This window comes from Salmo salar, chromosome ssa24, assembly GCF_905237065.1.
Source record: "Salmo salar chromosome ssa24, Ssal_v3.1, whole genome shotgun sequence".
Lineage (NCBI taxonomy): Eukaryota > Metazoa > Chordata > Actinopteri > Salmoniformes > Salmonidae > Salmo > Salmo salar.
This window is the reverse complement of record NC_059465.1, coordinates 44525837-44549007: the sequence shown is the minus strand read 5'-3', so window position 1 is coordinate 44549007 and position 23171 is coordinate 44525837. Positions and strand designations below refer to the sequence as shown.

General features: G+C 42.9%; 1 protein-coding gene across 2 annotated transcripts in view; it reads left to right on the top strand.

The window, feature by feature from the left end:
- Positions 1 to 3664: 3664 nt before the first annotated feature.
- The window catches only part of LOC106585952 (WD repeat and FYVE domain-containing protein 3), a 268301-nt gene continuing 248794 nt past the window's right edge, over positions 3665 to 23171 (top strand). Inside the window, exon 1 of one of the 2 annotated variants that reach the window (XM_045706795.1) lies at positions 3665 to 3876. The gene's annotated coding sequence lies outside the window, so the exon portion shown is untranslated. Of the gene's footprint in view, positions 3877 to 3955; positions 4300 to 23171 lie in introns of those variants that run through there. The other variant, XM_045706796.1, reaches the window with a different exon arrangement.

Below are 23171 nucleotides of genomic sequence, written 5' to 3'. Positions count from 1 at the left end.
GTTTAGGAGGGGTTCTGAAAGACACTCCTGGGGGTTTAGGAGGGGTTCTGAAAGACGCTCCTGGGGGTTTAGGAGGGGTTCTGAAAGACGCTCCTGGGGGTTTAGGAGGGGTTCTGAAAGACGCTCCTGGGGGTTTAGGAGGGGTTCTGAAAGACACTCCTGGGGTTGTCCACTGAAAGTTGACTAGCAACAACAACTGGGACCTAAAAGACACCCACCATGAGCCCCACTAAATGTGCCCAAGAGGCAAACAAAAGATAAACAAAAACACACCAAACTTAAAGAAAGCAAATCAGCAAACAGGAAGCGAACCAGCAAACAGGAAGCGAACCAGCAAACAGGAAGCGAACCAGCAAACCAAAAAGGATTGTTTTTCTATAATTCAAATATGGAGAGCCAACTAAAGGCGTTGACTTTCCACATCTCTCAAGACAACTGGAGCACTGCACCAGCCGCTCTTAAATATCACCTGGACCCAGCACAGTTGAAACACTGACGACAAACGAGATGACAAACCTGCACTGGTGTAATACACACTGACTAACGAGGTGTTGACTTTAGAATACTAACAACAAGAGGGCTTTGTGCTATTCAAGAAATAAGGAGGTAGACCTACCTGTTTGGTCTCCTATCCATAGATTTTGTCAGCTAATTCCTTCTTCATTCACCATCTACTTCTTAAATATCTCAGTGTCAGTGAAGGGCTTGGTGTGTCTAAGTTAAATCCCAGGGCTTAAATTGAGGTGGTAGGTGAGGGTATTATGGCTTTTGTTAAAGACAAATGGCTAAAACCATAGGCCTACCTCTCGTTAGCTTAAGATTTTGAAGAAGAAAAAAAAAAAAGATTACATGGACCTGGTTTATGTGAAGCGTTCTATAACAAGGCTTTAGTCTGCAATGCTTTGAGCTAGAAACAAGCTGTAAAATACCCCGGGACAGATGTGTCTCTGATTCATGGGATATCTTTGGTTTGTTTCTATGACATTGAGAATGCGCTGTCAACCTTTAGCCGAGGAGATAAAACATTTACTTTGTTAGGGAAGTAATGTGTAATTGCGTCGCTATCAATTGACGTTCAACATTTCAACAGACTATTAAACATACTAACTCTAAATCAGTCAGGAGCAAGCCAGTTAACCGAAAAGGACATTTTAAAAAAATGAATGATTTAGGTTATATAATTATTATTTCAAGGCTATAGCCCGCCATTTAAGAAATCAATTGTGAAGCATTTGTGTCACGCTACTGGCTGGCAGAATGACTCAGCATTTCAACAACCCATCAACAACAGCACTTCAACAACATGCCTATACATTTTGCATTTAGGCTGTATAAAACACCATTTAAAAAAAAAAAGTATTACTTGAAATTAAATAATAATGAAACCAAAAATGTCATATTAGGCTATAGAGTTATTCTACAGTGTCACCCTGACCTGAGAGAGCCGTTTTTCTCTGTTTGGTTAGGTCAGGGTGTGACATGGGGTGGGCATTCTATGTGTTATATGTCTATGTTGTCTTTTTCTTTGATTGGCTGAGTATGGTTTCCAATCAGAGGCAGCTGTCATTCGTTGTCTCTGATTGGGAATCATACTTAGGCAGCCCTTTTTCCCCCACAGTCAGTTGTGGGATCTTGTCTTTGTGTTGCATGTGTTTGCACGCCTAGCTTTTCAGTCGTTGTATTGTTTATGCTGGTTCACATTGAAAATAAAGTATGATGAACCCAACTTACGCTGTGCCTTGGTCTACCTTTAACGACGAACGTTACAGACAGTATCTTCGAATTCACTTTTAGAAACAGGAGTTTGGCCAGTCTTTGGTTTGAGGATCATGTGGTGAGCTATGCATGCCTAGTTTGTTCTTTTAGCCTAGCAGATGTTCTTATATTACCATGCCCTAATCACAGTCAACACAAGTCTATTTTGTAACAACAATATCATGGAATAAAATAGAATAAATTAGAAAATGATAGTTTCCCCAAATGAATAAAAGATACAGGTGCATATAGGCCTACCTGATGATATGCAGCTGCTGTGTTAAAAAAAAATTTAAAAAATAAATAAAGCTTTTTCTCTAATTCCTGGATGACAAGATACTTCAGTTGTAACTGATTATGTTGCACATTTTTATTTACAGTTGATAAATAACTTTAGCACCGTTCCAAACTTGGACTATCCTCTTTTTTTAACAATAGCCTGTAGAGAAATGAACACGTCTTTGGTGCAGCAGCATGTGCTCATTCGTTGTCATGCTCTGTTGTGGTATTAAAAAAAGATTCTGCTTGTCTCCAGTCATGTAAAATGACGTAGAATTGCATGAAATGCCTTCATAAAAGGCCATTTTTTTTCCGGACCGCAAATAGATTCATGCAGTGCTTTTACTATAATGCAGATTGTTTTCACCCCTAACTTTGTCCGCAGTGGTCTTCGAATCCACCCCCTTATGGATACTTTGCAATGTAATGCTTACAAAACGAAGAACATATCTAAGGCTCTGGTCTGTCATAGGAGTCAGGGTAAACGGTAGCCATGTCCTTTGCTATCCACTTTATGATGTAAATATATATATATTATTTTCAAGCTTTCAGTGAGGGATAAAATATATTTTACTGAAGGGAGGGCCATCCACTTTTATTTCAGACGTTCGATTTTCTCCAAGTATCCCTCATTATTTACATTTACTCATTATAAATAACACACAGTCCCTATTAATAAATTCTAGACCTCATCTGAATCTAGTAATGAATGATGTGGCTGTAGAACAAGTTGAGGAGACTAAACTTATTGGCGTCACCTTAGACTGCAAATTGCCATGGTCAAGGCATATTGATTCAATTGTTGTAAAGATGGGTAGAGCTCAGTCCGTGATAAAGAGATGTTCAGCATTTTTTTTTTTACACCACAGTCGACCAAACAAGTCCTGCAGTCTCGAGTTTGATCTATTCTTGACTATTTCCAGGTGATATTGGTGAAGTGCTGCAAAGAAGGACCTAGAAAAGCTGCAGCTGGTCCAGAACAGAGAAGTAGGTCTTTCCCTTCAATGTACACACAGGGCTAACGTCAACAGTATGTATATCAGTCACTCTCTGCTCAAAGTATAGGTTGAGATTGGCTGCATCAATTGTTGTTTTTGTGAGAAATATTGTTAAAATTCCAAATTGTCTGTCTAATCAACTTACATATACTGTAGCTCTGACAGATATGCCATCAGAGAGGTCTCTTCATAGTCTCCAAATCCAGAATGAATTCAAGGCAAGCACAGTATTATATAGAGCCATGATCACAAGGAACTCCCTTCCATCTCAAATTACTCAAGTAAACAGCAAAATTAGCTTTAAAAAACACCTAATATCACAACAGCTCTCCCCTATCTGACATAGTTAACTTAGTTAAGCCATGTGTATATGTAGCAGTGTGTCTATACGTGTAAGTCTGTAATATATACGTTCATGTTTTTAAATGTATGCATGTAAATTGTAGTATTTTTTGTCTGTAATATATTTTGTTGTTATGTGTAGGAACCCCAGGAAGACTAGCTGTTGCCATTGATGTCGGCTTGGTTTAAGGCTGGGATGTTGGCTGGGAAAAGCCAGCAGATGGAAGTATTGTGTTTGAATTGAGCAGGATAGCGGTGATTTACCAGGCAGGAGGAATGAGTAGAGTTAACGTTGGGACCTGGCTGGGACGAGGATGTTGTGTTTGGATGTTGACGAGAATTGAAGATGGCCACCAGCAGAAGAAGCAGGATCTGTAGCCACTTTGGGATTATGGCATCATTTGTTCTAAATGGATGAAAAGACGGTGTTATATTGATACTTTACAGATTGGATCCTCTACCCTTTACCTGGAATATTACAATATAAAACACACGTTTACTGGTAAGTTAACGACTGTTACCGAATACATTCCCTACGTTAGCATTATGCTAACTCATAAAAACAAAACCACAAACTATTTAATGGTAACGTACCTAACTTAGATTTATAAAATCAAATGCTGGTTTATGTGATCGCTGTGTGTTTTTGTTGTTTCCCCACATCTCGTATCTATCTTCTGTAACGTTACATTTAATCTGTCGTCCATTAAAATATGTGGGAAAGGTTTGGAGAAAGCTAACATTTCCAATAACTAAACGGACTTTTTAAATACGACTGCGTTGCTATGGAACCACCAGTAAATACACATAGTTACTGTAACTAGTGGTTTTAACAAGCGACATTTAGCTAGCTAACGTTAGGTGATGTTTTTGGCCTTGCACATCTGTATTTGCCATTAGACAGAGAGGAAAGAGGAATAATAAGGTATATTGTACCCGTCTTTACATTGAGGAAAGGTTTCCAGTTGTAACCCAGATACAGGCTACTCCTAGCTAACGTTACCATGGTAAAGCTGGAGTAGTTCTGCGTTAGCTAGCTGTAGTATTTACCTCATTCCTACCACACTGATGTACTAGCTATGTTACTTCAACCTTTATTTAACCTTTATTCAACTAGGCAAGTCAGTTATTATGAACAAATTCTTATTTACAATGACCGGACGACGCTGGGCCAGTTGTGCGCTGCCCTGCGGGACTCCCAATCATGGCCGGTTGTGATACAGCCTGGATTCGAACCAGGGTGTCTGTAGTGACGCCTCCGACCGCTGCGCCACTCGGGAGCATACCATTGTTCATGCCGACACACCTGACAAGCATCTGCAGTCCTTATAAATTGTCCAATCCACCCTTTCTGTTTCACTGAATCCATCCATGGAAACAGTCAGTCTTGCAAAAATGTTGCAATATTAATTAAGCTAGCGAAGTAAACAAACATAACTGTATGAAGTAGACTACTGTCGGAGCCATATTCTACTGATTCTAGCTAAGTTAGATAACGTTGTGATTTCTTGCTTTTCTGACATCACCTTCCAATAATCCATTATTGGAATCGACCTACCAATGCAATTTAATTTCTCCAAGTTTCTCTAGCCTAATATTTTGTTGTTCTTCTGATCAAATCTCTAATGAGTTGTACCTAAATAATCGTGTAGGCCTAGTGTGTGTTGCTGTCCTGCTATCTATCACAGGTCTTCCTTCACCATGGGGTACAGTTTTAAAAAGGGATGAACAATGCAATTACATAGATTGTCCAGAGAAATGCTGTGTGACCACATCAGTTAACATCTCATTTAGGCCTAAGTCCGACTCCCAGACCAGTCAATCAATGCAGAGCAGAGACATACAGGGTTATAATGCAACAGAGCTGCCTTACAGAATGGACAAACAATATAAATTACACTTTGGACATGTCTATAGTAGCCCCGTGGAGGGGGGAGTGTAGTCTATAGTAGCCCCGTGGAGGGGGGAGGTGTAGTCTATAGTAGCCCCGTGGAGGGGGAGGTGTAGTCTGTAGTAGCCACGTGGAGGGGGGAGTGTAGTCTATAGTAGCCCCGTGGAGGGGGGGGTGTGTAGTCTATAGTAGCCCTGTGGAGGGGGGTAGTCTATAGTAGCCCCGTGGAGGGGGAGTGTAGTCTATAGTAGCCCCGTGGAGGGGGGAGTGTAGTCTATAGTAGCCCCGTGGAGGGGGGAGTGTAGTCTATAGTACCCCGTGGAGGGGGGAGTGTAGTCTATAGTAGCCCCGTGGAGGGGGGAGTGTAGTCTATAGTACCCTGTGGAGGGGGGGTGTAGTCTATAGTAGCCCCGTGGAGGGGGGAGTGTAGTCTATAGTAGCCCCGTGGAGGGGAGGTGTAGTCTATAGTAGCCCCGTGGAGGGGGGAGGGTAGTCTATAGTAGCCCCGTGGAGGGGGAGTGTAGTCTATAGTAGCCCCGTGGAGGGGGGGAGGTGTAGTCTATAGTAGCCCCGTGGAGGGGGGGGTGTAGTCTATAGTAGCCCCGTGTATGGGGGGGTGTAGTCTATAGTAGCCCCGTGGAGGGGGGGGTGTAGTCTATAGTAGCCCCGTGGAGGGGGGAGTGTAGTCTATAGTAGCCCCGTGGAGGGGGGGGGGTGTAGTCTATAGTAGCCCCGTGGAGGGGGGAGTGTAGTCTATAGTAGCCCCGTGGAGGGGGGGGGGTGTAGTCTATAGTAGCCCCGTGTATGGGGGGGTGTAGTCTATAGTAGCCCCGTGGAGGGGGGGGGGTGTAGTCTATAGTAGCCCCGTTGAGGGGGGAGTGTAGTCTATAGTAGCCCCGTGGAGGGGGGAGTGTAGTCTATAGTAGCCCGTGATTCCATAACAAATCTGCCGTTTCCAGCTACAATAGTCATTTACAACATTAACAATGTCTACACTGTATTTCTAATCAATTTGATGTTATTTTAATGGACAATTTTTTTTTGCTTTTCTTTAAAAACAAGGACATTTCTAAGTGACCCCAAACTGTTGAACGGTAGTGTGTGTTTTGTTTATTGTGTGTGTGTGTGTGTGTGTGTGTGTGTGTGTGTGTGTGTGTGTGTGTGTGTGTGGGTGTGCGTGTGCGCGTGCACGTGTGTGTGGGTGTGTGAGAGAGTTGGGCTATATGGAGGAGATTACTGAGCAGTTTGGTTTATCAGGCTGACCCTCAGTCTTCGCTTGAAGTTATTGAGGGATGATGTGGTTTTGGCAATGTGAAGATAAGATTTCCAGAGTATGGTACATCTGTATCTGATAGAGAATTGACTATGTGAGGTGCGGCAGTGGGGAGGGGTGAAGGTTATCACAGTGTCTTGTGTTATATAGATGGATTTCAGAATTAACCTGGAAGAATCCATTGAAGGGTTTAGTTAAACTGTCTGGGAGATATGAGTATTTGTAGATGAAAATGCATAATTGGCGTACAGTGATGTCATAAATATTGAGTGTCTTAAACAACGGGGCAAATGGAGCCAGGTAATTAGAGGTGGCGGCTAGTCTTCCACATTTCTTTTGTATGATTTTGTCATTTGTGTAGGTAGAAGGCATACAGTGTATTCAGACCCCTTCCCCTTTTTCAACATTTTGTTACGTTACAGCCTTATTCTAAAATTGATTAAATAAATAGTTTTCCTCATCAATCTACACACTATACCACATAATGACAAAGCAAAAACAGGTTTTTAGAAATGTTTGCAAATATATTAAAGATAAACAGAAATAACTTATTTACATAAATATTCAGACCCTTTGCTATGAAACTCGAAATTGAGCTCAGGTGCATCCTAGTTCCATTGATCATCCTTGAGATGTTTCTACAACTTGATTGGAGTCCACCTGTGGTAAATTCAATTGATTGAACATGATTTGGAAAGGCACACACCTGTCTATATCAGGTCCCACAGTTGACAGTGCATGTCAGAGTAAAAACCAAGTCGTGAGGTCGAAGGAATTGTCCGTAGAGTTCCGAGACAGGATTGTGTCGAGGCACAGATCTGGGGAAGGGTACCAAAACATTTCTGCAGCATTGAAGGTCCCCAGGAACACAGTGGCCTCCATCATTCATAAATGGAAGAATTTTAGAACCACCAAGACTCTACTTAGAGCTGGCAGCCTGGCCAAACTGAACAATCGGGGGAGAATGGCCTTGGTCAGAGAGGTGACAGAATTCCTCTGTGGAGATGGGAGAACCTTCCAGAAGGACAACCATCTCTGCAGCACTCCACCAATCAGGCATTCATGGTAGAGTGGCCAGACGGAAGTCACTCCTCAGTAAAAGGCACGACAGCCCGCTTGGAGTTTATATTGGTGCTATTACAAGTTTCTCTGGTCTGATGCAACTGAGATTGAACTCTTTGGCCTGAATGCCAAGAGTCACGTCTGGAGGAAACCTGGCACCATCCCTATGGTGAAGCATGGTGGTGGCAGCATCATGCTGTGGGGATGTTTTTCAGCAGCAGGGACTGAGAGACGAGTCAGAATCAAGGGAAAGATGAACTGCGCAAAGTATATAGAGAGACCCTTGATGAAGACCTGCTCCAGAGCGCTCAGGACTTCAGACTGGGGCAAAGGTTCACCTCCCAACAGGACAACAACCCAAAGCACACAGCCAAGACAACGCAGGAGTGGCTTCGGGACAAGTCTCTGAATGTCCTTGAGTGGCCCAGCCAGAGCCTGCACTTGAACCTGATCGAACATCTCTGGAGAGACCTGAAAATAGCTGTGCAGCAACGCTCCCCATCCAACCTGACAGAGCTTGAGAGGATCTGCAGAGAAGAATGAGAGAAACTCCCCAAATACAGGTGTACCAAGCTTGTAGCGTCATACCCAAGAAGACTCGAGGCTGTAATCGCTGCTAAAGGTGCTTCAACAAAGTACTGAGTAAAGGGTCTGAATACTTATGTAAATGTATATATATATTTTTTTTACATTTTTGATTTTGCTTTGTCATTATGGGGTATTGTGTGTAGATCGATGAGGGAAAAATGCAATTTAATCCATTTTAGAATAAGACTGTAATGTAACATAGTCGAAAAATTCAAGGGGTCTGAATACTTTCCGAATGCACCATATGTCCTGGCCCAGGAAGTATTACAGTAAATGAGATATGGGTAAATTAAGCTATAGTATAGAGTTAGGAAGCAAGCCTGATGAACCAAACCACTAATCTTTCTGATGATGCCAACAGATTTCATCACTTTGCTGCAGACATATTGAATATGATCTTTCCAGGATAACCTTTCATCAATTAGAATCTAGTGGATGTGAATTGTTCAATTTCATTACCATCAATTGAGATTCTGTCTCGTTTTGGAACTCTGTGGTAAGTGTTGCAACCGAGGACAGAAGATGTGTACGCCCTTCAGCACTCTGCGGTCCTCTTCTGTGAGCTTGTGTGGCCTACCACTTCGTGTTTGAGCCGTTGTTGCTCCTATATGTTTCCAATTCACAATAACAGCACTTACAGTTGACTGGGGGCAGCTCTAGCAGGGCAGAAATTTGACGAACCGACTTGTTGGAAAGGTGGCATCCTATGACGGTGCCACGTTGAAAGTCACTGAGCTCTTCAGTACGGCCATTATAACGCCAATGTTTGTCTATGGAGAGTGCATGGCTGTGTGTCAGATTTTATACACCTGTCAGCAGCGCGTCTGGCTGAAATAGCCGAATCCACTCATTTGAAGGGGTGTCCACATACTGCTGTGTGTATATATAGTGTATATCAAGATTAACCTTTATCAGTTGAGTATATATATATATATATATATATATATATATATATATATACTGCTCAAAAAAATTAAGGGAACACTAAAATAACACATCCTAGATCTGAGTGAATGAAATAATCTTATTAAATACTTTTTTCTTTACATAGTTGAATGTGCTGACAACAAAATCACACAAAAATAATCAATGGAAATGCAATTTATCAACCCATGGAGGTCTGGATTTGGAGTCACACTCAAAATTAAAGTGGAAAACCACACTACAGGCTGATCCAACTTTGATGTAATGTCCTTAAAACAAGTGAAAATGAGGCTCAGTAGTGTGTGTGGCCTCCACGTGCCTGTATGACCTCCCTACAACGCCTGGGCATGCTCCTGATGAGGTGGCGGATGGTCTCCTGAGGGATCTCCTCCCAGACCTGGACTAAAGCATCCGCCAACTCCTGGACAGTCTGTGGTGCAACCTCATGTGGCTGGAGTGTGTCAGCAGTTCCTGCAAGAGGAAGGCATTGATGCTATGGACTGGCCCGCCCGTTCCCCAGACCTGAATCCAATTGAGCACATCTGGGACATCATGTCTCGCTCCATCCACCAACGCCACGTTGCACCACAGACTGTCCAGGAGTTGGCGGATGGAGCACAGGGCGCCAGTGGCGAATTTGCCAATCTTGGTGTTCTCTGGCAAATGCCAAATGTCCTGCACGGTGTTGGGCTGTAAGCACAACCCCCACCTGTGGACGTCGGGCCCTCATACCACCATCATGGAGTCTGTTTCTGACCGTTTGAGCAGACACATGCACATTTGTGGCCTGCTGGAGGTCATTTTGCAGGGCTCTGGCAGTGCTCCTCCTGCTCCTCCTTGCACGAAGGCGGAGGTAGCGGTCCTGCTGCTGGGTTGTTGCCCTCCTACGGCCTCCTCCACGTCTCCTGATGTACTGGCCTGTCTCCTGGTAGCGCCTCCATGCTCTGGACACTACGCTGACAGACACAGCAAACCTTCTTGCCACAGCTCGCATTGATGTGCCCTCCTGGATGAGCTGCACTACCTGAGCCACTTGTGTGGGTTGTAGACTCCGTCTCATGCTACCACTAGAGTGAAAGCACCGCCAGCATTCAAAAGTGACCAAAACATCAGCCAGGAAGCATAGGAACTGAGAAGTGGTCTGTGGTCACCACCTGCAGAATCACTCCTTTATTGGGGGTGTCTTGCTAATTGCCTATAATTTCCACCTGTTGTCTATTCCATTTGCACAACAGAATGTGAAATTTATTGTCAATCAGTGTTGCTTCCTAAGTGGACAGTTTGATTTCACAGAAGTGTGATTGACTTGGAGTTACATTGTGTTGTTTAAGTGTTCCCTTTATTTTTTTGAGCAGTATATGTGTGTATATATATATATATATATATATATATATATATATATATATATATATATATATATATATATATATATATATATATATATATATATATATACTGCTCAAAAAAATAAACATTATATATATATATATATATACAAAAAATGTATTGCAATTTTTCTAGATGGTAATTGTACATGAAGTTGGTGGGACTTGCTTTAACTCTTTTATGTATTTATTTATTATTATATATATTTTTTAAGTATTTTGTGGAAAAAGTTTTAAATGTTTTTCTTAAGCCAAGCTGTGAGATATAGTCCAAGTTAAATTAGTAAAATAATTGATCTGATTAGTTTGATTGACGACACTGTGAACCTCATTACTTTGGATTGTGGGGCAGTTAGATCACACATTTCATCACAAATAACTACACTCAGACTAGCCTACTACACCTGTATACACTCCTACTAGACTGCCACGGTATAGACTGCCACGGTATAGACTGCCACGGTATAGACTGCCACGGTATGTAATACCCCAGTATAGACTGCCACAGTATATAATACCCCAGTATAGACTGCCACAGTATATAATACCCCAGTATAGACTGCCACAGTATATAATACCCCGGTATAGACTGCCACAGTATATAATACCCCGGTATAGACTGCCACAGTATATAATACCCCGGTCTAGACTGACACGGTATATAATACCCCGGTATAGACTGCCACGGTATATAATACCACGGTATAGACTGCCACGGTACATAATACCACGGTATAGACTGCCACGGTATATAATACCCCGGTATAGACTGCCACGGTATATAATACCCCAGTATAGACTGCCACAGTATATAATACCCCGGTATAGACTGCCACAGTATATAATACCCCGGTCTAGACTGACACGGTATATAATACCACGGTATAGACTGCCACGGTATATAATACCACGGTATAGACTGCCACGGTATATAATACCACGGTATAGACTGCCACGGTACATAATACCACGGTATAGACTGCCACGGTATATAATACCCCGGTATAGACTGCCACGGTATATAATACCCCGGTATAGACTGCCACGGTATATAATACCACGGTATAGACTGCCACGGTATATAATACCACGGTATAGACTGCCACAGTATATAATACCCCGGTATAGACTGCCAATACCCCAGTATAGACTGCCACGGTATATAATACCCAGGTATAGACTGCCACGGTATATAATACCCCGGTATAGACTGCCACAGTATATAATACCCCAGTATAGACTGCCACGGTATATAATACCACGGTATTGACTGCCACGGTATATAATACCCCGGTATAGACTGCCACGGTATATAATACCCCGGTATACACTGCCACGGTATATAATACCCCGGTATAGACTGCCACGGTATATAATACCCCGGTATAGACTGCCACGGTATATAATACCCAGGTATAGACTGCCACGGTATATAATACCCAGGTATAGACTGCCACGGTATATAATACCCCGGTATAGACTGCCACGGTATATAATACCCCGGTATAGACTGCCACGGTATATAATACCCCGGTATAGACTGCCACGGTATATAATACCCCGGTATAGACTGCCACGGTATATAATACCATGGTATAGACTGTCACGGTATATAATGCATGGTATATAATACCACGGTTTAGACTGCCACAGTATATAATACCACGGTATAGACTGCCACGGTATAGACTGCCACGGTTTAATACCCCGGTTTAGACTGCCAATACCCCAGTATAGACTGACAACTGTAATAATAGAGTACGGAAGACAAACTGTTAAAGTTTTCAGTAAATGTAAAAACATTATCACAACATATTTGGCCAACAGCGGGATGTTCATGAAGTCGTACCTTCAGATTTGGATTTGAAATGTTAAAAACTATTGCTTTTATGAGAACAATTTGTGGGCCATTTTCAGGAGTGTGCTGGGAAGCGAGCCACAGAGGTTCATGTCATGTGACCTTACCAAAGCACATCATTGGCTAGGCTAAGCCCTCCCCCTGTGTAAAATGAAATGATATGTTGCCACAACACTATGCTGTAAAGGGTTTAAGAAACAAAGTACAGTACTGTATGTTATAACATCAAGTCGTAAATACCATGTACTGATCCAGTCGTCGTCCCCCCCCCACAGGGGAGGCTACCTGTAACTCTCTCCCCCACAGGGTAGGCTACCTGTAACTCTCTCCCCCACAGGGTAGGATCCCTGTAACTCTCTCCCCCACAGGGTAGGCTCCCTGTAACTCTCTCCCCCACAGGGTAGGCTACCTGTAACTCTCTCCCCCACAGGGGAGGCTACCTGAGCTGGGGAGGCTCCTCAGAGCCAGAGTTGCTGTGGTCGCCGGTTGAGTCTGAGTGCAGCTGTAGTGTTAATTCTGATTCAGGTAGACAGACTATCAGGTAGACAGGTACAGGTACTATGACTATCAGGTAGACAGGTACTATGACTGTCAGGTAGTCAGGTACTATGACTATCAGGTAGACAGGTACAGGTACTATGACTATCAGGTAGACAGGTACAGGTACTATGACTATCAGGTAGACAGGTACTATGACTATCAGGTAGACAGGTACAGGTACTATGACTATCAGGTAGTCAGGTACTATGACTGTCAGGTAGACAGGTACTATGACTGTCAGGTAGTCAGGTACTATGACTGTCAGGTAGTCAGGTACTATGACTGTCAGGTAGACAGGTACTATGACTGTCAGGTAGACAGGTACTATGACTGTCAGGTAGACAGGTACAGGTACTATGACTATCAGGTACTATGACTATCAGGTAGACAGGTACAGGTACTATGACTATCAGGTACTATGACTATCAGGTAGTCAGGTACAGGTACTATGACTATCAGGTACTATGACTATCAGGTAGACAGGTACAGGTACTATGACTATCAGGTAGACAGGTACTATGACTATCAGGTAGACAGGTACTATGACTATCAGGTAGTCAGGTACAGGTACTATGACTATCAGGTAGACAGGTACAGGTACTATGACTATCAGGTAGACAGGTACTATGACTGTCAGGTAGACAGGTACTATGACTATCAGGTAGACAGGTACTATGACTATCAGGTAGACAGGTACTATGACTATCAGGTAGTCAGGTACAGGTACTATGACTATCAGGTAGACAAGTACAGGTACTATGACTATCAGGTAGTCAGGTACTATGACTATCAGGTAGACAAGTACAGGTACTATGACTATCAGGTAGTCAGGTACTATGACTATCAGGTAGACAGGTACAGGTACTATGACTATCAGGTAGACAGGTACAGGTACTATGACTATCAGGTAGACAAGTACAGGTACTATGACTATCAGGTAGACAGGTACAGGTACTATGACTATCAGGTAGACAGGTACAGGTACTATGACTATCAGGTAGACAGGTACAGGTACTATGACTATCAGGTAGACAGGTACAGGTACTATGAATATCAGGTAGTCAGGTACAGGTACTATGACTATCAGGTAGACAGGTACTATGACTATCAGGTAGACAGGTACAGGTACTATGACTATCAGGTAGTCAGGTACTATGACTATCAGGTAGTCGGGTACAGGTACTATGACTATCAGGTAGACAGGTAGGTACTATGCCTATCAGGTAGACAGGTACAGGTACTATGACTATCAGGTAGTCAGGTACAGGTACTATGACTGTCAGGTAGACAGGTACTATGACTATCAGGTAGACAGGTACAGGTACTATGACTATCAGGTAGACAGGTACTATGACTATCAGGTAGACAGGTACTATGGCTATCAGGTAGACAGGTACTATGACTATCAGGTAGACAGGTACTATGACTATCAGGTAGACAGGTACAGGTACTATGACTATCAGGTAGACAGGTACAGGTACTATGACTATCAGGTAGACAGGTACAGGTACTATGACTGTCAGGTAGACAGGTACTATGACTATCAGGTAGACAGGTACTATGACTATCAGGTAGACAGGTACAGGTACTATGACTATCAGGTAGACAGGTACAGGTACTATGACTATCAGGTAGACAGGTACAGGTACTATGACTGTCAGGTAGACAGGTACTATGACTATCAGGTAGACAGGTACTATGGCTATCAGGTAGACAGGTACTATGGCTATCAGGTAGACAGGTACTATGACTATCAGGTAGACAGGTACAGGTACTATGACTATCAGGTAGACAGGTACAGGTACTATGACTATCAGGTAGACAGGTACAGGTACTATGACTGTCAGGTAGACAGGTACTATGACTGTCAGGTAGACAGGTACTATGACTATCAGGTAGACAGGTACAGGTACTATGACTATCAGGTAGACAGGTACAGGTACTATGACTATCAGGTAGACAGGTACAGGTACTATGACTATCAGGTAGACAGGTACTATGACTATCAGGTAGACAGGTACAGGTACTATGACTATCAGGTAGTCAGGTACTATGACTGTCAGGTAGACAGGTACTATGACTGTCAGGTAGTCAGGTACTATGACTATCAGGTAGACAGGTACTATGACTATCAGGTAGACAGGTACTATGACTATCAGGTAGACAGGTACAGGTACTATGACTATCAGGTACTATGACTATCAGGTAGTCAGGTACAGGTACTATGACTATCAGGTACTATGACTATCAGGTAGACAGGTACTATGACTATCAGGTAGACAGGTACAGGTACTATGACTATCAGGTAGTCAGGTACAGGTACTATGACTATCAGGTAGACAGGTACAGGTACTATGACTATCAGGTAGACAGGTACTATGACTATCAGGTAGTCAGGTACTATGACTATCAGGTAGACAGGTACAGGTACTATGACTATCAGGTAGTCAGGTACTATGACTATCAGGTAGTCAGGTTCTATGACTATCAGGTAGACAGGTACAGGTACTATGACTATCAGGTAGACGGGTACAGGTACTATGACTATCAGGTAGACAAGGTACAGGTACTATGACTATCAGGTAGTCAGGTACTATGACTATCAGGTAGACAAGTACAGGTACTATGACTATCAGGTAGTCAGGTACTATGACTATCAGGTAGACAGGTACAGGTACTATGACTGTCAGGTAGACAGGTACAGGTACTATGACTATCAGGTAGTCAGGTACAGGTACTATGACTATCAGGTAGACAGGTACAGGTACTATGACTATCAGGTAGACAGGTACTATGACTATCAGGTAGTCAGGTACAGGTACTATGACTATCAGGTAGTCAGGTACAGGTACTATGACTATCAGGTAGTCAGGTACAGGTACTATGATTATCAGGTAGACAGGTACAGGTACTATGACTATCAGGTAGACAGGTACTATGACTATCAGGTAGTCAGGTACAGGTACTATGACTATCAGGTAGACAGGTACTATGACTATCAGGTAGTCAGGTACTATGACTATCAGGTAGACAGGTACAGGTACTATGACTATCAGGTAGTCAGGTACTATGACTATCAGGTAGACAGGTACTATGACTATCAGGTAGACAGGTACAGGTACTATGACTGTCAGGTAGACAGGTACAGGTACTATGACTATCAGATGTACAGGTACTATGACTATCAGGTAGACAGGTACAGGTACTATGACTATCAGGTAGACAGGTACAGGTACTATGAGTATCAGGTAGACAGGTACTATGCCTATCAGGTAGACAGGTACAGGTACTATGACTATCAGGTAGTCAGGTACAGGTACTATGACTGTCAGGTAGACAGGTACAGGTACTATGACTATCAGGTAGACAGGTACAGGTACTATGACTATCAGGTAGACAGGTACAGGTACTATGACTATCAGGTAGACAGGTACTATGACTATCAGGTAGACAGGTACAGGTACTATGACTATCAGGTAGTCAGGTACAAGTACTATGACTATCAGGTAGTCAGGTACAGGTACTATGACTATCAGGTAGACAGGTACAGGTACTATGACTATCAGGTAGACAGTTACAGGTACTATGACTGTCAGGTACAGGTACTATGACTATCAGGTAGTCAGGTACAGGTACTATGACTATCAGGTAGTCAGGTACAGGTACTATGACTATCAGGTAGACAGGTACAGGTACTATGACTATCAGGTAGACAGGTACAGGTACTATGACTGTCAGGTACAGGTACTATGACTATCAGGTAGTCAGGTACAGGTACTATGACTATCAGGTAGTCAGGTACAGGTACTATGACTATCAGGTAGACAGGTACAGGTACTATGACTATCAGGTAGACAGGTACTATGACTATCAGGTAGTCAGGTACAGGTACTATGACTATGACTATCAGGTAGACAGGTACTATGACTATCAGGTAGTCAGGTACTATGACTATCAGGTAGACAGGTACAGGTACTATGACTATCAGGTAGTCAGGTACTATGACTATCAGGTAGACAGGTACTATGACTATCAGGTAGACAGGTACAGGTACTATGACTATCAGGTAGACAGTCATAGTACCTGTACCTGTCTACCTGATAGTCATAGTACCTGTACCTGACTACCTGATAGTCATAGTACCTGTCTACCTGATAGTCATAGTACCTGTACCTATCAGGTAGACAGGTACTATGACTATCAGGTAGTCAGGTACAGGTACTATGACTATCAGGTAGACAGGTACTATGACTATCAGGTAGTCAGGTACTATGACTATCAGGTAGACAGGTACAGGTACTATCAGGTAGTCAGGTACTATGACTATCAGGTAGACAGGTACAGGCAGAACAGTTGAAACTGGAGCAGCAGCACGGCCAGGTGGACTGGGGACAGCAAGGAGTCATCATACCAGGTAGTCCTGAGGCATGGTCCTAGGGCTCAGGTCCTCCGAGAGAAAGACAGAAAGAGAGAAAGAGAGAATTAGAGAGAGCATATTTAAATTCACACAGGACACCGGATAAGACAAGAGAAATACTCCAGATGTAACAGACTGACCCTAGCCCCCCGACACATAAACTACTGCAGCATAAATACTGGAGGCTGAGACAGGAGGGATCAGAAGACACTGTGGCCCCATCCGATGATACCCCCGGACAGGGCCAAACAGGCAGGATATACTATGACTATCAGGTAGACAGGTACTATGACTATCAGGTAGACAGGTACAGGTACTATGACTATCAGGTAGACAGGTACTATGACTATCAGGTAGACAGGTACAGGTACTATGACTATCAGGTTGTCAGGTACAGGTACTATGACTATCAGGTAGACAGGTACAGGTACTATGACTATCAGGTAGACAGGTACAGGTACTATGACTATCAGGTAGACAGGTACAGGTACTATGACTGTCAGGTAGACAGGTACAGGTACTATGACTGTCAGGTAGACAGGTACAGGTACTATGACTGTCAGGTAGACAGGTACAGGTACTATGACTGTCAGGTAGACAGGTACAGGTACTATGACTATCAGGTAGACAGGTACAGGTACTATGACTATCAGGTAGACAGGTACTATGACTATCAGGTAGACAGGTACTATGACTATCAGGTAGTCAGGTACAGGTACTATGACTATCAGGTAGACAGGTACAGGTACTATGACTATCAGGTAGACAGGTACAGGTACTATGACTATCAGGTAGACAGGTACTATGACTATCAGGTAGACAGGTACAGGTACTATGACTATCAGGTAGACAGGTACTATGACTATCAGGTAGACAGGTACAGGTACTATGACTATCAGGTAGTCAGGTACTATGACTGTCAGGTAGACAGGTACTATGACTATCAGGTAGTCAGGTACTATGACTATCAGGTAGACAGGTACAGGTACTATGACTATCAGGTAGACAAGTACAGGTACTATGACTATCAGGTAGACAGTTACAGGTACTATGACTATCAGGTAGACAGGTACAGGTACTATGACTGTCAGGTAGACAGGTACAGGTACTATGACTATCAGGTAGACAGTTACAGGTACTATGACTATCAGGTAGACAGTTACAGGTACTATGACTATCAGGTAGACAGGTACAGGTACTATGACTATCAGGTAGTCAGGTACAGGTACTATGACTGTCAGGTACAGGTACTATGACTATCAGGTAGTCAGGTACAGGTACTATGACTATCAGGTAGACAGGTACAGGTACTATGACTATCAGGTACAGGTACTATGACTATCAGGTACAGGTACTATGACTATCAGGTAGACAGGTACTATGACTATCAGGTAGACAGGTACTATGATTATCAGGTAGTCAGGTACAGGTACTATGACTATCAGGTAGACAGGTACTATGACTATCAGGTAGACAGGTACTATGACTATCAGGTAGACAGGTACTATGACTATCAGGTAGACAGGTACTATGACTATCAGGTAGTCAGGTACTATGACTATCAGGTAGTCAGGTACTATGACTATCAGGTAGTCAGGTACTATGACTATCAGGTAGTCAGGGACTATGACTATCAGGTAGTCAGGGACTATGACTATCAGGTAGTCAGGTACTATGACTATCAGGTAGTCAGGTACTATGACTATCAGGTAGTCAGGTACTATGACTATCAGGTAGTCAGGTACTATGACTATCAGGTAGTCAGGTACTATGACTATCAGGTAGTCAGGTACTATGACTATCAGGTAGTCAGGTACTATGACTATCAGGTAGTCAGGTACTATGACTATCAGGTAGTCAGGTACTATGACTATCAGGTAGACAGGTACTATGACTATCAGGTAGTCAGGTACAGGTACTATGACTATCAGGTAGACAGGTACTATGACTATCAGGTAGACAGGTACAGGTACTATGACTATCAGGTAGACAGGTACAGGTACTATGACTATCAGGTAGTCAGGTACTATGACTGTCAGGTAGACAGGTACTATGACTATCAGGTAGTCAGGTACTATGACTATCAGGTAGACAGGTTCAGGTACTATGACTATCAGGTAGACAGGTACAGGTACTATGACTATCAGGTAGACAGGTACAGGTACTATGACTGTCAGGTAGACAGGTACAGGTACTATGACTATCAGGTAGACAGGTACTATGACTATCAGGTAGTCAGGTACAGGTACTATGACTATCAGGTAGACAGGTACTATGACTATCAGGTACAGGTACTATGACTATCAGGTAGACAGGTACTATGACTATCAGGTAGACAGGTACTATGACTATCAGGTAGTCAGGTACTATGACTATCAGGTAGTCAGGTACTATGACTATCAGGTAGTCAGGTACTATGACTATCAGGTAGTCAGGGACTATGACTATCAGGTAGTCAGGGACTATGACTATCAGGTAGTCAGGTACTATGACTATCAGGTAGTCAGGTACTATGACTATCAGGTAGTCAGGTACTATGACTATCAGGTAGTCAGGTACTATGACTATCAGGTAGTCAGGTACTATGACTATCAGGTAGTCAGGTACTATGACTATCAGGTAGTCAGGTACTATGACTATCAGGTAGTCAGGTACTATGACTATCAGGTAGTCAGGTACTATGACTATCAGGTAGTCAGGTACTATGACTATCAGGTAGTCAGGTACAGGTACTATGACTATCAGGTAGACAGGTACTATGACTATCAGGTAGACAGGTACAGGTACTATGACTATCAGGTAGACAGGTACAGGTACTATGACTATCAGGTAGTCAGGTACTATGACTGTCAGGTAGACAGGTACTATGACTATCAGGTAGTCAGGTACTATGACTATCAGGTAGACAGGTTCAGGTACTATGACTATCAGGTAGACAGGTACAGGTACTATGACTATCAGGTAGACAGGTACAGGTACTATGACTGTCAGGTAGACAGGTACAGGTACTATGACTATCAGGTAGACAGGTACTATGACTATCAGGTAGTCAGGTACAGGTACTATGACTATCAGGTAGACAGGTACTATGACTATCAGGTACAGGTACTATGACTATCAGGTAGACAGGTACTATGACTATCAGGTAGACAGGTACAGGTACTATGACTATCAGGTGAGAGGTACAGGTACTATGACTATCAGGTAGTCAGGTACAGGTACTATGACTGTCAGGTAGTCAGGTACTATGACTATCAGGTAGACAGGTACAGTTACTATGACTATCAGGTAGTCAGGTACTATGACTATCAGGTAGTCAGGTACTATGACTATCAGGTAGTCAGGTACTATGACTATCAGGTAGTCAGGTACTATGACTATCAGGTAGTCAGGTACTATGACTATCAGGTAGACAGGTACAGGTACTATGACTATCAGGTAGACAGGTACTATGACTGTCAGGTAGACAGGTACTATGACTATCAGGTAGACAGGTACAGGTACTATGACTATCAGGTAGTCAGGTACAGGTACAGGTACTATGACTATCAGGTAGACAGGTACAGGTACTATGACTATCAGGTACAGGTACTATGACTATCAGGTAGACAGGTACTATGACTATCAGGTAGACAGGTACAGGTACTATGACTATCAGGTAGACAGGTACAGGTATTATGACTATCAGGTAGTCAGGTACAGGTACTTTGACTATCAGGTAGACAGGTACTATGACTATCAGGTAGACAGGTACAGGTACTATGACTATCAGGTGACAGGTACAGGTACTATGACTATCAGGTAGACAGGTACAGGTACTATGACTATCAGGTAGACAGGTACAGGGACTATGACTATCAGGTAGTCAGGTACAGGTACAGGTACTATGACTATCAGGTAGACAGGTACAGGTACTATGACTATCAGGTACAGGTACTATGACTATCAGGTAGACAGGTACTATGACTATCAGGTAGACAGGTACAGGTACTATGACTATCAGGTAGACAGGTACAGGTATTATGACTATCAGGTAGTCAGGTACAGGTACTTTGACTATCAGGTAGACAGGTACTATGACTATCAGGTAGACAGGTACAGGTACTATGACTATCAGGTGACAGGTACAGGTACTATGACTATCAGGTAGACAGGTACAGGTACTATGACTATCAGGTAGACAGGTACAGGGACTATGACTATCAGGTAGTCAGGTACAGGTACTATGACTATCAGGTAGACAGGTACAGGTACTATGACTATCAGGTAGTCAGGTACAGGTACTATGACTGTCAGGTAGTCAGGTACTATGACTATCAGGTAGACAGGTACTATGACTATCAGGTAGTCAGGTACTATGACTATCAGGTAGACAGGTACTATGACTATCAGGTAGTCAGGTACAGGTACTATGACTATCAGGTACTATGACTACACTGGTCCCCCGTGTGAAAAATCTGAGCCCCGGGACAGTCTATTTACTTTGTGATGATCTGAGCCCCGGGACAGTCTATTTACTTTGTGAAGATCTGAGCCTCGGGACAGTCCATTTACTTTGTGAAGATCTGAGCCCCGGGACAGTCTATTTACTTTGTGAAGATCTGAGCCTCGGGACAGTCTATTTACTTTGTGAAGATCTGAGCCTCGGGACAGTCTATTTACTTTGTGAAGATCTGAGCCTCGGGACAGTCTATTCACTTTGTGAAGATCTGAGCCTCGGGACAGTCTATTTACTTTGTGAAGATCTGAGCCTCAGGACAGTCTATTTACTTTGTGAAGATCTGAGCCTCGGGACAGTCTATTCACTTAGTGAAGATCTGAGCCTCGGGACAGTCTATTTACTTTGCAGGATTTCAAACAGACATGCCCAATCTCATTGGTGCAGTCCCCCCTCATAGCAAATAGCTGGCAAATCAATCCAAGCACTGGGGGCACAGCCCTGGAGCTGCTGCTGGCAGAGTAGTGAGTAACTGAACAGCTTGGTTTGAACAATATCTTTTTTTAAACAGGGACATTTACATATTTACCGTACTTTTATGCGAGAGAGGCATACTAAGACAAAATAAATGTGACAGTGTATAAATGATAACACATTAGTGCAGGAAATGAATAAATGAATTAAAATGATGGAAGCAAATGCTGGAATTAAACAATTAACCATGCAAATGAGCAAAGCTGTGTGCATTAAGGAAATAGAGGCCTGGCTGAAATAGAAGCCTGTCTCTAATAAGCACCTGTTGTATTCATTGATTTAAACAAATAACCGCCCAGGCTATTAATTCAAGTTTTACAGTATGCATTTCTGTGTAGTACAGATCAGGGACCCATGATGTAATTCCATTACCGGCTGTAAATCCACTTTACTTACTGTAGTTCAATAACCAAAAGAGAGATTCGTGGCAACTCAAGGTGTGATGTCATAGCTGACACCCCATTCTGTCTGCTGACATCATATAATCTTAATTCAGAGTAGATGTTTAAGAGTTTTTGGAATACGTGGACACATAAAAACCTGAGGGAGATTTTACAGTAATTTCGTTACTAAAGTTTGCATCTGCACAGTTCTTCCAGTAAATTAGTTTTAATACATTTTTCAGTGGAAAGTGTTAAAGTAGTCCTTGTGAGTTGTATGGTTTGTTAGACTTTGAAAATGTAATGTTTTTTTTTTTGTTTGACGTTTTTTTTTTTTTCTCACTTTAAAATGTAGCCAAAGAGTAATTCTGTTGCCATGGATCTGCCCAGTTATGTCCCCTGTTCTCTAGCCCAGATGGGATCTTCCTGTCCAAGCTGACCCCCAATCCCCCAGATGGTATGTTCCGTCCTGTCCTGTTGTGACAGTGCCCTCCCCTGCTCTCTCCC